This window comes from Centrocercus urophasianus, unplaced genomic scaffold (assembly GCF_019232065.1).
Source record: "Centrocercus urophasianus isolate 14NV4802_14NV808 unplaced genomic scaffold, USGS_Curo_1.0 seq_13, whole genome shotgun sequence".
Classification (NCBI taxonomy): Eukaryota; Metazoa; Chordata; class Aves; order Galliformes; family Phasianidae; genus Centrocercus; species Centrocercus urophasianus.
Window position 1 is genome coordinate 51,751,032 of NW_024884475.1, and position 21,045 is coordinate 51,772,076.

General features: G+C 39.6%; 1 long non-coding RNA gene across 2 annotated transcripts in view; it reads left to right on the forward strand.

Moving 5' to 3' along the window:
• Window positions 1–238: 238 nt before the first annotated feature.
• Window positions 239–21,045, forward strand: part of LOC122157176 — a 36,049-nt gene continuing 15,242 nt past the window's right edge. Inside the window, exon 1 of one of the 2 annotated variants that reach the window (XR_006167784.1) lies at window positions 239–414. This is a non-coding gene — a long non-coding RNA (uncharacterized LOC122157176). Of the gene's footprint in view, window positions 415–12,269; window positions 12,367–21,045 lie in introns of those variants that run through there. The other variant, XR_006167783.1, reaches the window with a different exon arrangement.

Below are 21,045 nucleotides of genomic sequence, written 5' to 3' on the forward strand. Positions count from 1 at the left end.
GCAAGTGTACTGCTTGCAGGCAGCACAGGATTGCAAGCTGCATGGGTACTTCATGTCTTAGCTGCCCAGCAGCTCTACAGGTGTAGCAGTTTGATCCCTGCTGTGCATGTAAGTGCTGGATTTCTTGGCAGATGTGTACTGGAGCCCACACTGAACTTTGTATCTTTGGATCTCATGTTGTTTGCTATCACTAGTGTTTTCTATCATGTATTAAAATTGGCAAAGGGGAGGCGTCTGAGCTAATATAGGTGAAAATAGAATAATACTGCTTTGAGAAGGTCCCTTGGTGAAAGAGCAGAAAATAGGTGGAGGTTTGGTTTTCCACAACCATACCAGAGATTACCACTGGGTGAAGAACTCACTAAATGAAATTATTTGAGTGCCGAGGACAGCCGTTTTATTGAGCTGCTTCTGGTAAGGATGAGTGTATGACTCCTGGCATGAAGCAAGTGGGTAGAACGTGAGAATTCCAGTATTTCCCTTTTGTTGCTGCAAAAAGCAATTGCTGTGTTCATTAATATTTGTTGGTGAAAGCTGGCTGGCTGAATAAGGTGGTTGCATGAGGTGTTGAGAAATGCCTTAGATGTTTTGTTCTCAAATGGTCATCCTACTGAACAAGCAACTGCCCATTTAAACGTCTGCTTAATTACAGTGGCGCCAGTTTGTCCCATGTTCATAATAGTTGTGCCAGTATTTTTACAATGTACCTTCATTATCTAAGTTTTATGTCTGTTCATAAAATGTTGCTCTAGGCAGGTATGTGGTATATTAGGTAGAAGGGAGGAAAATGAACAAATCCATTATAAGTTAAATTGTAAGAGGACACCATGATTTAGAAGAAAATATTGTAGTATGACCCATTATAGTAGGCCTGTGCTAATGGTATGCCTGCTCTTGGGGGAGAACTGGGACCTTCATTCTCCTGACTCAGTGGAAAGCTGGCAGTCTCACACCTTGCCATCATTGCCTAGTGGAACTGTGCAATGCTTGTTAGCTGTGATGGGCAGAACAGCAGTTGTCCGTTGTGCTCCATGCTTCATCTGACAGCCCTTGCTTGAACTGCTGCTTACCACATCTGCTGTGGTACAACCCTCTGACCAAGTTATCTTTTGCTGAGCTTCTATATCTCAACTCTTGCATGAAATAACGTGACACATTTTCTGTCCTCATTAGCTCATTTTGTCTTTCTGCTCTGCTTTTATTGTTGAAGTTTTTCTTTCCAAAATAGGAACAGAAATGGCTTTTTATGATGTCTCCAAGCACCTCAGGAACCCACAAAAAAAAAAAAGAATTAGCAAATCAGTGTTACTGGTTACCCCATAACTATGGATTTCTCTGCTCCTTTTCTTAGTATTCTTGACTTCAAGATAGACAAGTTATGATGAACAAGATCTTCTCCTGGTTGGCTTTCTGAATCTGCTTGATTCTTGCCTCCAGCTGTCCACGCACTTCGGTAGTTAAATCATCACAGCTCTGCCTGGTTCACAACTATTAAAGAGCCTCATGCTTTACAGCTCTCTCATGACATAGGGAAGTGCTATTACCCTCATTTAGTTGAGAAAATATAGCCCAAATGAGATGTAATGACTTTTCCAAAGAACAACAGCATGGACAGCAAATGACCGAGTCTGATCTGCCATAAGTTAAAGGCATCAGTTCTTTTCCAGTTAACTCTTTGTTTTTAAAGGAAAAAACAAAGAAGGGGGGAGGGAGTTGAAATGGGAGGGGAGGAGCAAGATGGTTTTTTAAAAAACTTTATATGAGATGTTTAGTGAGACCATATCATGCCTTCATTATAATTCCACAAGCTGTACTTTCAGAGTTCTATTTGGAGTTTAAATGTTCAGTTGGGTTTGCTCATCCATTTTTTTTTTTTTTTATATCTGCAGGTGTTCACTTTTGTCTTGTGTGTGTGAATTGGGTATTTAAATGTCAAAACCCCTGGTATGTTCATGAGTTTGGTTCATTTTCCCTGTGTTGAGGTAACTGCAGAGGCCTCTGATATTAAGTAAAGAGAATTAACAAGATAAATGTAAGCATTTGTTCAAACGGATTGTACTTGGAAACCTTAATTAGAGGGCACAAAGCCATTAAAGAGTAAAAGCCTGTCGGCCTGGGGCTGATGAGGAATGCTGGCCTTCATAGCCACAAGCCCAGCCAGCTTCTGTCTTCTCTGCAGTTTTATTTGTTTTTACAGAAACAGTTGGAATAGCCCATTATTTTTACACTCTTTCTTTCCCCGTATTCAACTGGATTATTTCATACAATGTCTACTTTAAACAGTATCTCAGAAATATGTCAATGTATTTCTTTCTGATGCCTAGTCTGGTTTGTGCTAGACTTTACAGAAATGCTCATTTTCTTTAAAAATAATAATAATAAAAAATCCTGCTTTTCTGTGGTCAAACACATGCAAGTAAATAAGGCACAACCTGCAAAAGACATGGACGCTGTTAATTGCATAGGAACATCATCAAACCTTAGTGTCTGGTGATTTCTCCATTTTAAAACATTTTGTTTTATGCTCTTTAGTTAGTATCTTGCAAAAAAAAAAAAAAAGGCCATATAAAAAAAAGCCATATTTTTGCTTTTCTCAGTTTGGGGGAAAGTAAAGAAGCAAATTCAAATCCTAGCATTAGGTTTATTGTGTAAAGGATGAAAGTTTGTCAAGGGAAGTTGGATATTTGAGCTGGCCTTCTCAGTAGTGTGAAATTTGACAGAAGAGGGCACATGAGATAAGACTGTCAAATTTCACCCCTCAAACAGACTTTGCGAGGCTGCTTCTTTAGGATAGCTAGCAAAGGTGTAGAGGGTGACATAGGAACAAAGAGAAAGGAAGAAAGTGGTTGATGAGAGATTGAGTGCCATTAGATGAGTTGTCTTTGGAGCCAAAGGATCTTGTCTTTCTGAGTTGTATGGGCATTCTTCAGAGGTCAACATTCATGTCCCAGTAGTCCTACTCTTTCCAAAGTAAAGAAAATAAACTCAAGGTATGGCAAATGGGTGTCCTTCCCTCAAATGACATCAATGAACCACAGGGATTTTGGCAGGCAGTGCCATTCTTTGAGAGCTGAGCTGTGCTATTGCTCTGCTATGAGCTGTGCTATTGCTCTGCTAATTTCTTTTAAGTAATATACAGATCTCCTGCAGATCAGAAGTTACTCCTGTTGAAGTTTCTTTTGGGATTAAGATTGGGCCCTTCATAAGGACTTGACCAATGAAGCTATTAGCCTGGTCCAAGACATTTAATGTCTGTTATGCATATGCAAGTCTAAGTGCTGGTGCTACATAAGGAGGACTGCCTGGATAGTGCTGTTACCAACCATGCTAATGGGGGAAACGATTTCTGTTTTCTAGGGTAATTGTTTCTAAAATGCATTGCAGAGTTAATTGTAGAATGTGATTGAAAGGAATGAATTGGATGACACTGGTTGAAGCGTTTTCAACTGGGTGTCTTTTTCCTACTCCAAGAAACTTCACTTCAGCCTGGAGTTTAGGCTATGATCTGCGCTCATGTTCTACAAGATTATTTGTTATGGGCTGTGTGTACTTCCAGCAAATGTTAAGGTGTCCTCTCAACACTGGGCATTAGAGATTCAGGAAGAAAATCCAGCAAGTACTGCTTGAGATTTTCAAATGACGGGCAGATACCTACTGGCATTAATCTTCTTTCTGTATTCTCTAAAGAGCTCTTTGACAAGGGTATGTGCAGGACAGGAAGAGCTTGACAGGATTCAGCTCCCTCTCAAATCCCTCCATTGCAAATAAAGGAAACCAAGATCCTTCATCATCAGCCCAGGCTGTGGTGCAGACAGCCTGCCCTGTGAGAAGATCTCTCCATTGGGATATGTGGTGCAGACAGCCTCCGGTGTCTGCCAAAAAGGGCCACCCAGGAGCTGTGTAGGTTTAGAGTAGGGTAGGCACTGAAAATTATGATTCTAGCACAAGCCTGCAGCCAAAAGACCCAAAATGAAGCACTGAGATGTGTTCTGCATGGGGTTGCATGGGCTTTGTGATGCCCAGCACCACCATCTATCTTCCCGTGTACGGTGGATGGATGGCTTTGAGACAGCTTTCCTGCTTCAGATAAAAGAAGGGTAGTGCTCTTGGTCCACGGGACAACCTGTAGGGCACTCAACAGCACAGGCTGTTGGCAGCCTGGGGAAAAAGATGGGTGGGTTACAGGAGAAAGGGCTTCCTACCTGGAGAGACTCTATAACTTTGATTTGAAGACAGCGTAGGTCAATGTTATTCTTAAAAGGCTGAGTTATCCTTGTGAAGTTGTGTAAATGGGATTGATAGTGGCATCATGCCTATGAAATAAAGGACACAAAGCTTTCCTGTCCTGAATGACTGACTTGTTTATGTTTTGCTGTCAGTGCGTGTCACTTCCAAGGTTTTCTCAGTCGTGCTGTCCACTGTGGTTGTAGTCAGGGATTCCTTATTGCTTAAGTTTGGCTCCTCAAAATGGATGTGCAAAGTGAGTATTTGCCTTGCTCTGGTTGTTGTATGCAAGGAACTTCATGACACTTTTAAAAGATAAATTATAAGTTACAAATCTTTTAAAAGTATACGTATTTCTTATGAACATTGTATGTCCAGACTATAAAAGGGAAGAAGCTAGCAAAGTGGATTGACTGGCAAAATGGAACTTTTTGTGCAGGATATGTATAACAGTGTACTGAGGGCATGAGAATGTGAAGGAGTTGGAACTAAGTTTTGCTGGCACAAACTTGGAGTAGTTCAGGTGATGACGAACAAAGTCAGGGTTTGTCTCACTGTGGCCTTCTTTGAATCCATACTTCCTTGATCCATGGTTGTAGCTGATTTACAGTTAGTCAGTAACTCCATAATTCCAGTCTTTTCTGCCAAAACCCATCAGCCTTCCCCATGAAGATCTAAGCTTTTCTTCGGGAAGGAAATAATTTAGTTAATTTGCTGAATAAGTATGTGGTAGAGTTTTGTGGGTAAGCCTAAGGGAGAAGATTGAAATCACAAAAGACATTTGAACATCAGTTGGCTGTATGAATTTCAGCACAATGAAAGTCAAGACAGTGACAACAGCAATTTAAGAGTTTATTTTAAAAACTGTAGCATTTTGCTACAAAACTGTGTAGCGATTTAGGCTTTGAAATGCTCGTATGGCGGAACACTATAGCTTGTCTTATATGAAGACCTGGAACTAGATGTAAATGGTAGCTGAGAAGAGCAGTCCTTTGTGGGAAATCTGAAGACATCCCTCGTCTGCTATCTAAAAGTCAATCTAGCTATCTCCACGTGTAAACTTGTAATCCTACAAATATACTATCCCAAGGAAATCTGCAGACAACATTTACATTAAAAGATCAGTCTTAAATGAATACTGGAGATAACCACATGTTAAATCTTGGCTCTTGGAGAAGTTTCCTACTGTCTGCTCCTGAGTGCCCCACTAACCTTGCACCTATAGCTGTTGACCATGGCTTGAATCAGACCTGAAAACTGCTCTGCAAAAATTTCACCAGACCAAGCTGATTTGAGCAGCCAGCAAGTTTCACCTTCCCTTGCAGGAAATCCCAAATTGAGAAATAAGACAGGAAGAGGAAAGAGAGTTTTGGGTCTTCATGAGGAAAGACTGATTCCTCAACAAGACGGCAATTCAAACTTACTCTGTATAGAAATGACTGGTGAAATTAATGTTACTTTGTGTAAATCAGGTAAGTAATCTGGGCCATGAAGCGACCAGCAAGACATTACAGGCAAGCAGGTCCCAGGGCCATGAAGATGCATAATGTGTAGTATTTCCCTGCCCTTTGGTTTATATTTAATGAAATCCTAGAATAATTTGAGTTGGAAGGGACCTTTAAAGGTCATCTACTCCCCTAAAAATGAGCAGAGGTACCTACAGCTTGATTAGGTTGCTCAGGTTTCACCAGTAGCTATGCTGTGCCTTCACTGCAGGTGGACATCAACAAATCAGATTGATCTTGTTGGCATTCATAGATCCTTCCATGAAATGTCCCAATTTTAGCATCAAAATTGCTACCAAATACCAAGGTAATTTTTCCTGATTGGATAGGAAAGATAGCCCTTCTAAAAGAGAGGAAGGGATTTCCCCTTCTTATAAAATTGAAAGGTAATTTAAATGGGTCTTGGAATGAAAGATTTCAAGGATGTGGTCTTGTGTGTTTGGCCTGACTTGGACAAGTGGCTCTGTACCAAACTGGAGACACTCTTGAGGATATCCTGTAGCATAAGATTTGAAGTAGCAATGTTTGGGTTTGTTAAAAAGGTTGTCAAGAGACATTTCTTGAAATCACTAGTGATGATACTGCTGCCATTTCTTTGGAGTCTGTTTAAAAGACTATGATGAAAGATAAGAAAAGAAGAAAAAAAAAAAGCCTCAGCTGCTGCTCCTCTAGTACTTCGGGATATCAAGAGTTCAACACAAAGAAAATACGAACAGACAAAAGAAAAATAAGTGAAAGTTCTGGTTCTGCAGTGTTTCATTAAGGATCTCAAAACTGCTTTTCCTGTATGTGGTATTGCAATCCATGTTCAAAGCAAGGCAGGCTCTTAAATCAGATCAGGTTATTGACAATGTGGCCACCTCTCTGTCGCCTTCCTGAAAACCCAAGGCCTCACGCTTTATAAGGAAGAAAGGCTGAAACCTCTTTTAAGCAAGGGACTTTATAGACTCCTGTAACTCCAGAAAAGGCAATAAGAAACTTTAAACACAGGACTTGACTCTGCAGTATTATGTATTAATGCTCTGCAGTATTATGTATTAAATCCTGCCCCATCTCTGACCACAGGACAGGTTAAGTTTCATCTCCTTGTTATGGGCGAAGCAGAGATGAGATGATGTTATTTGTTCCAGGATTGCAGTGCAGGGATGAAACCCAGTATTCCTCATGCTGACTACAGTGCATCACCCACTGAACTGAAGGGCTCTGCTTTGCTCAGCTTAATAATGCTTACAGTTAACTGGTATGAATTTCTCTAGAATTTCATTTTGATGCTTATTGTGTCTTAAGCTATCAAGATTCAGCGTGCATGTAAGTGGCATTTAGTAATTGAAAGGTGTTTTCCATTTCCATTTTGTTCATAGCCCTTGAATTAAGTCACATGGAAAAATGCCAAATAATGCACCTTTTTTTCCTTTTGCAAATAAATATTAAAAACTTGATGCCTCAAGCATATTACATGATTTGCAGGAAATTCCCAGATTCCTACAACAAAGAGACATCCAGGAACCATATCTGCTCTTCAGACTAGACCAAAATTGCAGTTACTTGCAGGAGCAGTGAAGCTAAAGTAGCTGTGGTGCTCACTTATCTGAGCACTACTTACACACACCTTTTTTTGTATGTGTTCTGGTACTTGAGACTTGTTATTCATTATAATGCATAGGCACAGGCATCCTATTTACACAAAGACCAATGATTTGATTTGTATCTATGCAGCATGTGCTGATAAACCTAACTGCATTTTAATGAAACGTGTTTTGTGTGGGATCAAACTCTGTGAAACAATACTGAAGGCAAAAAGCTGAGACCGAAGACACGTTATTAGTCACTTGCTTCCTAGTAGAAGGACATAAATTGCCTGATGTATAGTTTTGTTTTGTTGCATCAGCTTTTGGTGCTTGTGTTCTGCTTGCCACTAAGAAGTCATAGGAAAATGGGCTTCTGTGCTGAAGTGGTACAGTATGCAGTGAAGATGAAAAGGTTTGCACATGTGCAACCACCCAAGGCAAAATGAGGGGGATTTGGCCTTGCATGTCTCCTTTCTTCTCCTTGTTTCCTGTAGATTACAATTTAAAGGGTGGGATTCCCTCCTGGGAAGACACAAGGCCTTTGTGGTGTACCAGGACTGACCTCTTAGCAGGCTTCAAACCTAACTGAACTCCACATCTGAACAGCTCTGATTTTGGCAAAAAGAAATATCCAGAGCCAAATCCGGACTTTGCAATTCACATCCCTAGGACAGTTTCAAACAATGGTTGTTAGCTGCTAGTACATCTGCTCTGACTCATGCTATGGGTGTGTGCCTTTCACTCCCTTACTATGACTGAGGGAAAAAGAAAAGGAAAACTAAGTGCAAGACTCGTAACCTCATTCTTAAATTTAATTCATAGATACCAAAATTCTGATGCTGGGTCAGCTTTGTTGAGCTTTGCAGGATCAGTAGGCTTTGTAGCACAAGTCTTATGAGGAGCGGCTGAGGGAGCTGAGGTTATTTAGCCTGGAGAAGAGGAGGCTCAGGGGAGACTTCATTGTACTCTACAACTACCTGAAGGGAAGCTGTGATGAGGAGGGGTTTGGCTTCTTCTCTCAGGCAACAACCAGGACCCGAGGAAATGGCCACAGGTTGTGCTGGAGATTTAGATTAGACATAAAGAAAATTTTTTTCTCTCAGAGGGTGGTCAGGTGCTGGATTCGCCTGCCTGGGGAGGTGGTGGAGTTGCTGTCCCTGGCAGTGTCAAGAGGTGTCCGGATGAGGAACTATGAGATATGGTTTGGTAGCTTGTTACGGTAGCAATGGTAATGGGAGAATGGTTGGACTAGATGATCTTGTAGGTCCTTTCCGACTTTGTGATTCTGATTTTTTTGGTTCATGCCACAACTGCAGGCACAACTGTATACAATGACAACTGTATACAGTGAGACACATTCCTAAATGCCTTATTTGTTTCATGCCAGGACAATTTTTTTGGATAAAGCTGATCAAAGGGAAATATTATACCACACACTGCAGCACAACTCTGCCTGAAAACTAATTTCTGTAATTTCTTTTATGGCTCTTATGCCCTCTGGAGTTTCTTCAGCAAGTTGTTCTTGACTTTTGGTTAAAAGAAGTGGCTGGTTGACCAAGAGCTTTTTTTTTTTTTCCAGACACGTTTTGCTTAAGATGGAATAATCTTTTTTTCTACCTGTACCTTATTTCATGTGATTGGGCACTGAAATATCACATGGTATGTGGAGGCTTAAGTAATTTCCTTCCTCCTTAAGATCTCAATACTTTTATCATTACTTGAATTACACATTCCATGCTTTGGGCTGCTTTTCTCTGCCACAGTCTTTTGAAGAAACCAGTAACATTTCTTCTACTTCTTGCAACGTGACATATAATTTCATCAGATAAATGTGAACTTTCTATGGATCCTAATGATGTAAAGGAAGGCAACTGTGAAAAGGATGCCAAGTTCAATGCATAAGCATTAGTAGTTTTGATGGTAGAGGAGACCCTGATTGTAAACATTTGTGAGAATACCACATCACCGAGACACAAAATCTATCTAATAATTCAAAATTATCTTTGACTTCAATAGAGTCAGGATTTAAAGTTTTCATTTAAAGAAGTTGTGAACTGAGTTACTGATAGCTTCCTGATCATGTGAATATCTAAATTTGTAGCTTGAAGACTTGTGCAATGGAGCAAAAATACACACGAGGACTCTGGAACGATTTCCCTTTTCCCTCATCTTTGCTTCTCCTTTATTTAGTTGACTGCAGAGTGCTCTACTTCAGTCATCCACCTAAGAATGCCTGAAAATCTGAGATGACTTCTAGGACTTTGAGTCTGGAAAGCATTTTATGGCTCCAAAGTGAGGCTCTGCTGTTACTTAATATTTGTGTGGAGCCATAGGTGATTTACATGGCCTGCAGCCCAAAGACATCGCAATCTAAATTGAGCTCTACAAGACAAGATGCTGAGAAAGATAACAGCAAGGAAGGAAATGGAGGAGGAATCCACTAGACAGATTTATGGGCTGTTTGGGAAGTACTATTATGCAGCTTCACTGAAGTAGAACAGTATACTGTTCAGGAGAATCTATATCCAAGACGCACAAATGAAACACCCAACACATTTTTTAATTAAATCATAATCTAAAAAAGAAAAGAAACCTGTATCAGCTTGCTCCATTAATCGTAGAATCATAGAATGACTTGGATTGGAAGGTACCCCAAGGATCATCAAGTTCCGACCACCCTGCCACAGGCAGGGCTACCAGCATCTAGATCCGGTACTAGATCAGGTTGCCCAGGGCCCCATCCAACCTGGTCCAGGGATGGAGCACCTACAACCTCTCTGGGCAGCCTGTTCCAGCACCTTCCCACACTCTCTGTAAAGAATTTCTCCGATATCCAAAAACATTAACAAGTCATTTTGTAGGTTAGAAGTGATTCTTTTGATGGTTTTCTATTATTTATGTTTCCTTTTCAGCTCCAGGTTTCTGAAAATCTTTGACTTTTGAAAGACTTAATTTTCTTTTCCTGAGACTTTTGCTTCTCTTTACCTTATTCCTAACAGCAACTCAGATTTTCTGTAGCAGTTACAGGCTTTTGTTTTCCCACACTTTTGAACTAATGTACTTAAGAACTCCAAGCCATCTAAGTGGCATTTCTTGTGGAAATTGCTGGTATTATGTTCTTTACTCAGTAAGAATGCCAAGAATTATCTACACTGTGCTGACACTGTTAGTTACGAGGCAAGATCAGTCTTATAAGCACACATAGAGTTCTGTTTTAATGTTGTTTTAATGTTGTTTTATGACTATCTGGAATTTTTTTTATCTCTCTGTTTCTGTTTTATCGAGTGTGTATTATGTCTTTTAATCCTGCATGCTTGCACAGTATCACTCTTTATCCAGAGAAAAAAGTTGGATGTAGTTAAATAAAAAAGTGACCTTTCTTAATCCAAAAGAAGATGATGCATGTAAACAAAACCCAAAGTAATTACACTAAAAGATATCTCCCCAGCCTGGGATCACCAGTGTCCTGGCCGAACTATACCTATAAACAGAGCCAAAGAGATCTCCTAAAATACTCAGCATTTTCTTTTTCTGACAAATGACTGGATTAACTCTTTCTCTAGTATATCCCATGTTTTTTCTGATGTCTTTTACTCCAGGGTGATTACACTTGGTGTGGTTTGTTGTATTACCAACAATCTGACTTCAGGATGAATATTTAATGTTCCACAACTGAAATGGGAAGCCAGCGTAGTTTATCTAGCTGTGAGATTGATTACAGGTTGCAGTTTTAACAGAGAATTTCACTGGAGGAATATGTTACCTAGAAGTCATTTTTAAGTATCAGCATAATTCTCTGATAATAATTTTCTCATTTTCTGGTTCAGGCAAGTTTTTTTTTTTTTTTTTTTTTTTTTGTTTTGTTTGGTTGTTTGGTTGTTTGTTTGCTGAATGGTATTTCTATTCTTATTTGCTGTTAAATCTCACTTGATCTAGGACTTCCTGACAGGAGGTGCCAATTTTTTCTTTCCCCTATGACTCTCACTTGAAAGGTAGTGCTTTGTTTGCTGGTGAGGCAGCCCTGAGTAGGTCTGAGTAGGCCTGAGCCGTTTGCTGTGGGGTCTTGGTTCTGCCCTTTGGGCCTTGGGTGTGCTTCTGTACTGGGACTAAGTAGGAGTCTGCACAAGGCAGCTTGTGGTTGGACTCAGCATTCACCTCAGGAACAGGCAGCAACAACAACTTGAATTGTTTGCCTTGCTTATGGGCAGAACTCAGCTATAAACAAATAAATAGGTAAAATTTAGAGAAAGGGGCTAAGTCATGTTTTCCAACATGGGCTTTTGAGAATGTTGTGCTAAGGACGACCAACTTATGATGCTACATTTCCCGACACTGGTGCAGATGATGAAGTGAACTTGTTTCAACTATACCAAACCATCAGGTTTTAGAGTTTCCAATAATATGCCCACAGCCATTGAAATGTAAAGGATTCTCTGAGTGCTGCTGCTGATATATAGAAGGACTGCATGCACTGAAAGCTTGTTGGCATCTGAGGGAAAATGGAGCTCTTAGGAGCTCCAGTTCAGACTGACCCAACCAAGCCAGAACTTAACTGACTTAATTACACCATTCTTGGCTGAGCGTTTAGTTGTAGGAAGGAACCACTCACTGATCCTGGAGCATGAAATATGAGCACAGCTGGTATTTTTTTTTCTCTTCCTACTGCTTCTGCTTGGAGCCAAAGCAACACTGTCCTAACTCGTGATTTATGGCTGTTCTTTATAGCAATAAATTAAAAACAAAAATAAATAGAAGCTTTCTGGCACAATTTGCTGAACTTTTCTTTCTCTTAATGCAGTCAAATGATTCATAATTAGAAAGAGTAGTGTACTTTGCTCACTCTGTTCTGGTTATACAGAAACTCATTAAGCACCATGCATCCAAGTGCACTGTTTTATGTAAACAAGACCTCTGAGAGAGAGATAGATGTCTGATAAAGATGAAAAGAAAAACAGACTAATACCAGGCCGCATAAATAATGACCATGTCACGTTCTTAAAAAGAAAGAAAGAAAGAAAAAGTCATCTGCTGTGCAATCATTACACATTTCACAGCGGGATGAGGGCAAGGTAAGGACCAGAAATGTAGTCAAAAAGAGCAGTCATAGGTTTCAGATCCAAATGATTTAACTACAGCTACATTAGAAACTTTGCATGATTTTTCTTCCTCTACAAAACAGTACGGACTCTGTTGTGTTCCTCAGTGCTTAGGACTGGTGTTTAGTAACTGTTCTTTACTGAGACTTTCAGGATGTGGTTGTGTTTTGCATCACACAAGTCTAAACTTCAGTAAAATGACAGAATCTGTCTTGCCTCACGGAGATAGGATTTAGATTATCAATGTATTTAGCTATGGCTTCTGGTGTTAGAATGTAACCAAATTAAATGGATTGCACAAGTAGAAAACTCTTCTTGTGGCTGTGTCCCTTGGTGTTGCTATGTGGCTGGGTTATGCTCTCAGCGGTTCAACTTTTCTCTCCAAGAAACAGACTCTGATGACCACCTCAGACTTGCAGCTATGCCAGGATCTCTGTGATATTTGGAGTGAGGAGCCCTCCTGCCCTGAAATCAAGTTTTGCTTTGCTCACTGCAGTTATTTTGCTTGTGGTGAGACTCCTCTTTCTGGAAGTCAGTAACCAGGAAGAGCACATGAATAAAAATGCAAGTGGAAGTGCTTTAGGGAGATTTTGATCCTGGTTTTAGATGTTTGAGAGTATTACGTTTTCTCTGCATGAGAAGTCTTTCAGTTTGCTTAAATTAAAAAAATAAAAATGAAGAAAAAGAAGTAAAAGAAAAAAAAAAAAGTAAAATCTATGAGCTCTGCAGTCTGTGAAGCATCATCCAAACTTACATAACTTTGAAGTAGCCAAGGCTAAAGACACCTGTATTCTTTATAATTATATAGTTTTATACATATAAATGATGAAATAATATGGACTTATACTTGCACATACACGTAAACTTTATATATATATATATATATATTTTTTTTTTTTTCCCAGTGAAAAGCAGTATTTTGGGCTTGACCATTCTGAGATATGACGTATATCTCAGATACGAGAAATATTATAACTAACTTCTGTAACTTCCACAGTATGACTCACTCCCTTCCAAAATAAGAAACACTTAACTTAAAAAATATCATTAACTGCAGTTTGTTTTGCCCACATAAAACAATGTAAAGGTCAGACACTTCCACTGTGACTAGATAAACATAGATAACAGAAGTATGTTAGCTTGAATTTTAGCTGAGATGATTTTAAAAGCACAGTTTACATAAATATTTGAGCTAATATTCTTATATGAACTAAGACATCTTAACTTTTTCCAGAGATAATCTTACAGACTCAGTGAAATATAGACTGTAGGCACTTACACCATGACTTTCATTGACAACAGATCTACTGTGTAAAGTAATAGGCCTGGTTATTGCCAGCATAGAAGAAATGGCTCAACTTCCTTGCAACCAAACATTTCAGATTTTGTTTTTGTTTTTTTAAATACACTGTTAGTTTCTTCTTTGTTGTGCTTTTTACAGACTTAATGTCTATTGTTGATGCTATGTGTTCGTGACAATGAGTTGTGAGAGCTTGGTCTTTAAATACATGACCACAGTGTGCATTCCTCAAAATGATAATGACACTTCATTACAGCAACAGGACTGTTAAAATGAAGGCACTCTGAATATGACTATAATTGAATGTGTGATAGATTTTGGCCAGTCCTTTTCAATGCTAAGCATCCTTCCAGTGTAACTGGCCCGTTCTTTTTAAGTCACAAGGTGAATTTGGTTGAGATTTGTTTCTACTAGTTGTAGCTAAGCTCTTTTCTAATCATTAACTTTTTGACAGTCACTGACACAGCAGGCACTGAAAAAGTGTCTGTTTAACCCCTGAAGACGTAAGGGTCCAAACTCCAAGAAGATTCAGTTTCATGGAGTCCTCTGCCTTCTCATAGTGCCACTGTTTTCAGTTTGGTTCTCAGAATAGGTATTTAAAAGCTGTTCTGTAATCCAATTGTGAATGGGAATCATAGTAGAAAGCTTTGCTGTAGCATGAGCAATAGATTCTCAGCTGCTGTAGAAATGTTGCAATGAAAGAAAAACAACAGTAACTCTCCACTGCTGTCTCTGAAGGACGCTCAAGGAGAGCATGAGCTATTGCTGGAGTGTTAACTTAAATGGGTTGAACAGAGATAAGATAAAACTTGCTTAATAGAAAAGTACAGTGCTGGTGGTAAATTGCTAGTTGACAGTTTTGCTTTACAGAAAAAGAGTCTTTTGGTTTGCACTTGATAAGCTTGTATGTAAAACTCTTATATTCTTGCTGTTGGCCTCAAAATCAGATAATTTATGTAATATGAGGTTCTTCCTGACACTTGCAAAAAGTCCGGCTCAACTGAGATACACACCAGGTGAGCACATTGGACAAGGGTAAGCAACTTCCTCTCCAATGAGCTCGTTGCCAAATATCTTAAGTGGCTGAAAGCCATCAGAATCATATCTTGGAGAGACAGGAAGGGAGAAGCAGAGGGTGCAGTTCAACCAGGGAATGACTGTGGCCTCTCACCACAACAGCAGGGATGAAGATTGTAAAACCACACACCAGAGAAAGTTAGCAATAGTGGCCTCTGCCCTCCCTGCTCATTCACTTCCTTCTACAGCTGCAGATTTGGATTGGCACTGTAGTTACATGATTGCTTAGCTTTGTTCCTGGCCATATGACTCATCGTCAGCCTGAGAGTGCACTTGAGCTTGCAGTCTACACGTATCTCAGAAGGCAAAGCTTGACTATCCTTGCACTAATCTATGTCTGCCCTTATGAGACTCATAATGTAGGAGCCACCTCAAAGGAGACAAATTAAACCAGTGCTCATTGTGTTTGAAAATCCGCCCTAGATCCTGATGCATTCATTTTCACTTCAGAAACTTTTCTATGTCATCCATTTTTTTTTCTTTCTGTTTTTATTCTTTTATTCTTCTCTTTTTCTGTATTTCTATCCCTATACTGATTGGTTATCAGTGATGTACAGATTATGAGTCAGGTTTTTCTTTTTTTTTTTCTTCTTTTTTTTTTTTTTTCCTCGCAATTGAATATCAACGTCCCATGTGTTTTGGAGGGAAATCTGACAGATTAGGTCTAACAAAGGTATTATACACAGATGATGGGCTGCTGTTACTTCAATGTAGGACTTTTATGAAACAGAACAGTGAAAACATAAATTGCCTTTGCAGACATAGCCGAATGGGTTGCTGGAAACATCAGGAATTGAGTACTCAATGCCTGGTCAAATTGAAACAGTAAAGCCAAAAAGAGGTGAGGTTTTAGTGTATTGTTTTTGTTTAGTTTATTTATTTAATTCTATTTGAGCCAACACTGAGAAAGCTAGACGTACGCAGACAGCCAGTGCTCTCTAATGGAAGAATTCAAGTGGGCCAAGTGCTTTTCTGAAGTTTTTTTTCCAGAGTGTCTCAATCACAAATAAAAAGTAACTGAAAGAAATGCTGCAGGCCCATAAGATCCAACCGCTATGGAGTTAACAATGAATTGATTTTATGCTAAACTGTGTTACATCCAAAAGCAGCAGCAGAATTCAAAACCACTTCTACAATGGAAAGCATTAATGCAGCTGCTGAATAGGATTTTTCCTCTCTCCATGGTTGGAATGTGGTATATGTTTCAAAAGACAGGAGCTCTACTTTCGCCAAACAAATTGTCATTTTGTTTGCAAGTTTGAAGGCCAGAAAAATCAATTAAGAAAGAAAGGCAAACATGTCACGCAGAGGCAGAAGGATGGCCCTCCACATGTACTGGAAGGCACTTGCACAAATCACATTGCAGCAGAAATGTACTAGTGGCGGCTTTTATTGTAGCCCTCTTTTCTTATCCAAGCCCTTCTCTGCTCCCCATTCTGTCAAACATTATGATATAAAAAATATTTTTCCATACAGTAAATAAAATCCAAAGACCTTTGTATGTTTGACAGATACATTGCTGTTCATCTTAGATTTTAAGTTAAAAATGGAAAAGCAGATGATAATTGGTCAATTTGTAGCCAGGACGTGGAACTTTTTTGAGACATGTGCAGATTTTGCTTTTCTCTACTAGTGTAAAAATCCCAACAAACAATCTGAAAGAACAACTGGCACTAGGGCAAGCATGTGTGCGTGCGCCTGAGTGCATGTGGTGTGCCTGGTAGAGTTTTCTACCCCCTCTTGCAAAGCACAGGCCTTAATGAGTTCCAGGGGGACAGTGGCTTGTCAATCACAATATACTTTTCAAGTAATAGTCATCTCTGCCCCGTCACAGAACCACAAGGCATGAAATAATTAGAAAGCCCAGAGTAACTGCTCTGTTTTACAAGAGCAAAATCCTTGTGTGGATCATTTACATAAACTTGTCACTTCCCATTACGGTTCTAATGCAAGCTGGGTAATAATCATGGGACCAGAGGAGGGGAGGTCAAGGTATGATGCTACTCCATGTTTGAAGCACAAGGTACGCATGTGCCCAGCTTTCCATCCCCCACTGAATTAATGTAAAGTATCTTTTATTTTCCATTAAATAAGAACTATTCATGCTGCTATGGTAGCAGACCATGTGCAGCCTCCTCTTCTTAAGAGAGAAAAAAGGCTTTTGCGTCAAGCCATTGTTAGGGGAGAATTCACTTTGAGGAGCATTTCAAAGCTGATCCGATTGGGGAAGGAATAATGTTAAATATTTGGTATGAAATATTTATAAGACACACACACAAGCATCTGACAAAGTAGCCTGGAAAATACACATTTCTCGTCTTCGACAATGTAGCTCTTTCTTTCTGAGCGAGAGGATGGAGAGAAGGTGTGCACAGAGTGAGTGTTGTATATATAGATAAATGCATCTAAACACACACACACGCAGAAACAGGCACACTTGCATACAAACGCTTGAATGGGTTGATGGGATTTAAGGCAATCTGCATCTGAATACTGCTCTCCAAATATGGCAGCAATAAGGGCTTGCAGAACTCTGTTTAATAATTGTGAAGGAGAAAGCTCTGTACTAATGCCTATCGCAAGGGGCATCTGTAGAGTAACAGAGGTGATTGCTGCTATTTTCCAGCAACCATTTTGTTGGTGTTCTTCACAACTGTCATAGGGCATCATCTGCATTTCTGCCACAAGAAAACAAGCATCTGTCTTCTGTATGGGTTGATTTTCCACACGTGCATCCGGTTCTTCATTTGCTTTCATTTGAAAAAATGAATGCGATTAAAAATAAGCAAAGAACAGACTTGCTTATGGGCAACTAGTATTGTATTTTTAATCTTTTCTGCTCTTTCTGATGAAACAAGGCAAAATCTTTTTTTCCAAGGGGCTGCGAGGTTTCAGAAAAATGGGTTATCACCTCATTCTCAGTCTTTCCGACAAGAGATAATGTAATGGCTCTCTCCTTATGGCAGTCACACTGAAATGCACAGGATGGCATATATTAAATAACCAGAATAAAGGAAACCATGTGATCTGCTTTCTTTGTAAGGGGATCTAATAACCCACTCTTAGAAATCTTACTTCCTTCTCCTTTGTGTTTTTTTTGTTTTTTTTGTTTTTTTTTTTTTGCCACATCTCTTCTTTGTCTGCCCCACTTCTACCTTTGCCTACCCCACACGACAGCTGTGGGCTGCTGTTATTCTCTGGTGAAATGTCTTTGTGGTGTAGACTGTAAATAAGTTGGAGCAAGACCTTTCTATCTGTCTATAGAGATCCTTTTTACACATGCAGTGCTACATACACTCAGTGCCATGTAATGGGCTGAGGATTCACTCTCACTTTAAAAATCGCCAGATCAAATGCCCCAGGCAGGCTCGACGCATTGTACAACATGTTTTTAAGTGAACAGGCTGCTCAATAGCAAGACAGCATCATTTGCCCTCATCTGCCAGCTTTTGTCTTTTGAGTGGAAGTGTGGGGCCTGGTGAGAGGTAGGATACGAACTGTATCCAGACTCTGTTCCTTATCTCTGAGATCACCAAGAGGGAAAGCATTGTTGATGGATTTTAATCAGCTTTTTCCCCCCCTTGCGCACAACAAAAGTCTAAATCCCTTTTCAGGCCAGATTGCTCCATTTCGCTGCATGGGCTAGGCAGATTGGAAACATGTTTGTCACTCAGCCTTTCTCCCGACCTAATCAGTAGACACTGGGGTGGTGGTGCTCAGTGTATCACCCTTTAATCTATGGAGTCAGCCTTTAAAAGCTGCTGATGCTGTTGCTGCTATGTGTGAGCTGCTTCTGTCTTTCATTTCTGAAGACAGATATAAAAATAATGTTAACCACAAGCATAAGCAGAGGGTTTAGCAGGGATTTGAATCTAAAATGGGATACTTAACACAGGGCAACTTGATTTGGTCCAACAGAGCTGAACCCCTTATTCTGTTACAATAAAGTGTGTCATATATGGAGGAGATTGCAATGGGATTTACTGCCTCTGTGTTTTAGTTCTGCTGCTGAATAGGCCTAGATGGTGAATAACCATAAGCCACAGTGAGCTGTGGCTGAAAAAGACTGGCTCAGCAGACCTGACCTGCAGGTTTCAAGGGTCTCTCTGGTAACACCACTGGCTCACCAGTGCCTTTAAGTTTACTGAGGCTTAGTCCATAGCATGCAAACTTCACCTGTGCCTGACAGAGCAGTCCTAAAGGGATGAACGATCACCACATGCGGTGATAAAGAAGCAGGTTAACTGTCACGGGTATGCAGAGGTTGTGTGGAGGGACATGGCTTAGTGGGAACTATTGGTAATAGGTGAATGGTTGGACTGGATGATCTTTTAGGTCTTTTCTAACCTTGGTGATTCTGTGATTCTGTGATTCTGAGGTCAGCAGGATACTATGAGGGAGAGTTACGTGATAGGTGTGATGAAAGATGCTAAAAGCTTTAAAAGAATATGCACTTTTTATGGCGGCAGCCACCATTCTGTTTACACACAAACAACCTGAATCTGCGTGCACATGTACACACAGACACGTACCCTTTGTGTTAGGATTCCAGGAAAGATGTATTGCATTGACTAGATATGTGTCGTAATATTTTTAATGTTATCTGCCACCAAAATATCTACTTCATATCCCCTGAAACCACACCTGAACTGTTCTGTGCTATTAAAAGATATTGATGAGATATAGAGCTGCATTTACCAGCCCCATTTACTTTATGTCCTGTAGGGACCATGCAAAATGGAGGTACCAAAGAATGCAGAAATAGTTACTTGGGAAGCAAGAGTGGTTCAAAAATTAGACCCAAATGTTCAAACTCAGCACTCTGCTGTGGGGAAAAGTTGGTTGGGTGAAATCAAACTTTTTCATGGACTCACTGAGTTTATGGGTTACATGGTAAGTCAGTCTCGCTGTCTCTTCTGCCAGTCTGTCTTCTCAGAATCCCACCAGCATGTCTCTGGGGGTATCAGCTCCTGCTCGTAGCTCCAACTTTCCTGAAAGAAGAGGACACTTTCATTTTTCTCTTCATCATTTAAAATACAAAGGAATTTTGAATGAAAAGTTCAATTTTCAACAAGCTCTGTTTCGTTCTTTTCAATGGCTGTAAGCTATGGCCAATTGTTTTATTTATTTGTATGCCAAGCAACTCCTTTTAGTTTTAACTAAGGAAAGTAAGAAAAATACCAGTCATCTTTCAGAAAATCCTCCTTTGTTTTTGGGAAAGAACACATACTTCAAGGCTCTCCTCGTTTTCTCTCCTGCTAGAAGAACTGAGGGACTATAATGGGGAATTACAAGGAAAATTTTCATCTGTTTGCCTTGGTAGTGACTCTACCAGTTTTATTCCTGTCTGTATTAATAATGAAGAGTGTTTCTTGTACCTTTCAGTGCCCAAGAACTTCTAATGAAATTAGATGGATATTATTAATATCTTTGCAATAGCCTTTGTCCCTTTGTGAATAAAGAATACTTTTTTTTTTTTTTTTTAAGATACTATTCAGGTGGGTGAATTTAGAAAAAATAGCTGAGGACTTCAGTGTCTAGCCAGATTGGTCAGCAGCAGAGAATCATTGAGACAGATCCTATGTAGGGCCTCTGAACAGCAGGAATAGGTGTGACCAGGCATGATAAAGATTCAAAAAACAAGAGCCAAAATGTCAAGGGTTACTCTTGAAAAAATTAAGAATATTTCTTTTTTTTCAATGTGATGGGTGAAATCTTGGACACAGTGTACAAGTCCAGCTGGCTGGTGGGACAGATGTTCAATTCAGTGCCCTGGTGAACCACTTGCAAGCAATCCATCTGAGATCTTCACAGTAGTGAGAACCTGCTTCCCGTAACGGGAAACAGGGACAACAGGTAATTTCCTAGCTGGTCACTTTCTTTTAAGGGCAAATGCAAACATTCTCACACATACACATATATATATGTACACATATTTTTATATATTTGTAACCAGTTTAATTAAATGAAATTCCTTACAAGCTGAGACTGAACAAGACAAGGTTCAAACAAGAATTGCTTTTTCTTTTTTTTTTTTTTCAATTTCTCTGTTCAAACATAAATCCTTAAGAAAAGAGAGCTTTGGATATTCCAACACTGGAACGCATTGGCTTTTCAAGCAGGTTGTTGTGAAAGGTTTTACTAAACCACCTCATCAATTAACAAAGATTTGGGCTATGCCTGTGAGAATCAATCACTATTATTACAGATTGGATTGGTAACAAAATGGGAAAAAATTGAGAAGAGATTAAGCTGAATTTAACTGAAAGCTTAAA